Genomic DNA, 3,218 nt, shown 5'->3' with positions numbered 1-3,218 from the left:
CCACCCACACTACTTTTGGCTTAATGATGGGCTTTAAATCTCAATCCTACCTCTCCTGTCTCGCCTGCTGCTCCCCTCCGCAGTGTATTTTAGTCAGTCTGCCTGTTCTGTTCCCCGTTCTGTCTCTGGTGAATCCTCTCACCTTCCCACACATCTGGCCTGTACCCGGGTTCTTGTATGCATGAATAAATAAATCTTTAAAAACAAAACAAAACCTCAATCCTGTAAACAGATTTATGGTTTCCTAAGAAAAATGAGCTACTTTGTCTTTGTGGGGAATCCTTCCTTTCTCTGGCAGATCATTCCGATGGCTGCTCTTGGTTTGCTGTCTGCGCCTAAGGCAGAAAGGTGGTGGCCACGAAGACAAAAAGTCGCTGGAATCAATCAACTCTAGCGCTAACTCATGGAAAACATGTCCTGGGGAAAAAGGCAGATTCTGAAAATGATCAGACAAGGCAAAGCAAATGGGTCATCCTTGCTAATAGCCAGCTAGCCTTGAGGAAATAAGAAAGAGGTACTGTGCCATTTTGGTCAAATTGGTGTCCTTCACTACAGTGGCAATAATTTATTCCACAGCTTGTAGGAAATGCTGCTATTATTGATCCAGGTGATTCTATATCATTAGAAGCATAAGAACGGACCAAAGAAAGTAGATCACGCAAACTTTTTCTTTAATATAACTGGCCAGAATTTTTTTTTTTTTTTTTTTAAAGACCTCTTTCTAGGCAGAATTGGAAGAAGGAAGAGGATGAGAACAGGGGACTTCTGGGAACTTTTGGGATTGGGAGTTCCAGAAGTACGAGGAGCACAAATATTTCACTATAATTTTTGCATTGCATTCTCTTTAATAAAGGGTATAGATGGCAGCATTTTGGTTGTCTACGACACAACTGGATGTATATGAAAGAGGAATAAACCCATGTAATTTCTAAAAGAACCACAAATCTGGAGACATAAAAAAGAAGTTTTCTGCTATTATTGCTCTCATGGTCTTATGCTGATCTTAAACCACATCTTTGCGATTGATAGAGATGGTGAGAAAAACTACTCTTTTCTCTGGACTCATCTCTTATTCTCACAAAGCTGTTATTTCCTTAGTCCTATTGGGCATGTTTTATCCTATTTCTTTAGTAGTTAGTACTGGGAAGCCAAGAACTTTGTGTCTTCATACATTATTTTGTAACAAAATATCATAAACATTAAATAAAAGCAGAATCATTGCCATTTAATTTTCTTCCATTGTTTCTCCTACAAAGAAAGACTAGGTTTAATCTTTTATTTAATTTGCATCCTTGTTCTTCCAATCCTTTTAAATAATTCATCAGGAGGCAATAACTTGGTGGTAAACAACATACTGTTTCCCCTTGTTGGCACTTGGTAAACTTTAGCTTCGGCAATCTGTTCACATAAAATGAATCCCATCATTCTCTTAATCATTTTAGTCACTCTTCTCTGGATCCGTTCAATTAGATTATATCTTTTTGGCAAGTGAAGCACTTGAGTTGAACAGTCCACCCATATGTTATCTCAGAAGAGTGGCAGGGGAAAAGACTTGACTCACACATTCATGACTCAGTGGCTATAGTCATTTTGATTGATACAGCCTTCTGAATAGAGTAATACTGTATTAATGCTTGTGAATGAAAAATGCTGAATATGGATTATTGACAATTATTTTTTCCATGTATATTTTAAGTCTTTGCTGACATTTGGTTTCTGGAAAACTGGTTTTAAAGAATTTTTAATGTCTCTCATGCTAATTTTCAGGGATTTGGTTATATACTAAATACAACAAATTATAGTAGCTGCCCACAAGTTAGCCTAAAATGCAGCAATGGAAGGCAGCAGAAGTGGGATTACAGACTCCTTTTGAGAATCCTTTCTCTGTTTCCTCTGACTGAGTTTGGATTGTTTCTGAGACCATGTAGGTTTGCCTGTAGATGATTCTATGTTCCAAGGGTCTAGTTGGGATGTGCTGGTTATGTCAGGAACTGACATTTGGAGAATTGGAAAGTCTAAAGAAAGATGGACAGTTTTTTAATAAAGGACCAGAGTTAATTTAGGAGCTGGAAGGGACCCTGGACAAAAAACTATAAATGGGAATTACAATTGAGTGTATCTTGCCATTGGTGGAAATCTGGGTCACTTACAGCTGTAATTTTCAATTGTATTTTTGTCTGTGGACTTTGATAGTATGGTTGTCTAATAAATGTTTCATCATCTGAGTCTAACAATAGATTTCATTCCAGAATACAATGTTATATAACAGAAATTCAGTAGGTTGGAGAAAAAGTCAATCAGCACAGTTTTAAGCTTTGTGTGGCCTTTGTTTATAGGGAATCAGGCATAAATGAGCATTTTTCATTCCATTCTTCTAGTGTGTTCTTAGCATCCTGTGACTTGGGCATGACACATGAGAGCATGGTGTTTATTTTTTACTACCTTCCAGATCCCTCTGGAAAGAATCTCCATGGATTTCATCATCTGCAGTGTTTGTTTCAGGTATACATATAAATAAATGTTGAAGTCCTTTGCTGGGAGATACTGGGATCTTAAATAAGAAGTACTGGTGTGAATGACGAAGGGGACCTTCTGCAGGGGCATGAAGTTAATAATTAAAATGTTATTTACCAAAGTACTGACAATAGGTTTTTTTGTTATTCCAGGTCAACAATTTGAGTGACAGCATGAATTAGGGAAGCATGATTATACTTGTTTTATGTGTGCTTTGGAGGTGGTTGTGAAGAAACTCTTCTCCCATACACATTGATTTTACAAATACAATAAAAATTACAATCAGAAATTGTACTAGGTAAACTGTTTGAAATAATCATTTAATAGTCATTTAAAATAACTTCATTAGCAACTGAGTTTCAAAAGCATAAGCCTGCTATAAATTTTTAAAAAAGATTTATTTATTTATTTATTTATTTATTTATTTATTTATTTATTTATTTATTTATTTATACAAGAACTGGGGTACAGGCCAGATGCGCAGGAGGGTGAGAGGATTCACCAGAGCCAGAACGGGGAACAGAACAGGCAGACTGATGAAATCACTGCTGAGGGGAGCAGCAGGTGAGACAGGAGAGGTCTGCCACACCATGTGGGACTCTCGCGGGCCGGCCGGGATTGAATTGGTGCTACAGAGGCTGAGGACAACTTCACAGCACTGCACTCAACCACCTGTGCCACCAGGGGAGGCCCTATAAAAATTT

The sequence above is a fragment of the Talpa occidentalis genome, unplaced genomic scaffold (assembly GCF_014898055.3).
Source record: "Talpa occidentalis isolate TD23 unplaced genomic scaffold, MPIMG_talOcc4v2.1 talOcc4.2, whole genome shotgun sequence".
Classification (NCBI taxonomy): domain Eukaryota; kingdom Metazoa; phylum Chordata; class Mammalia; order Eulipotyphla; family Talpidae; genus Talpa; species Talpa occidentalis.
Note: the sequence above shows the minus strand (reverse complement) of the source record.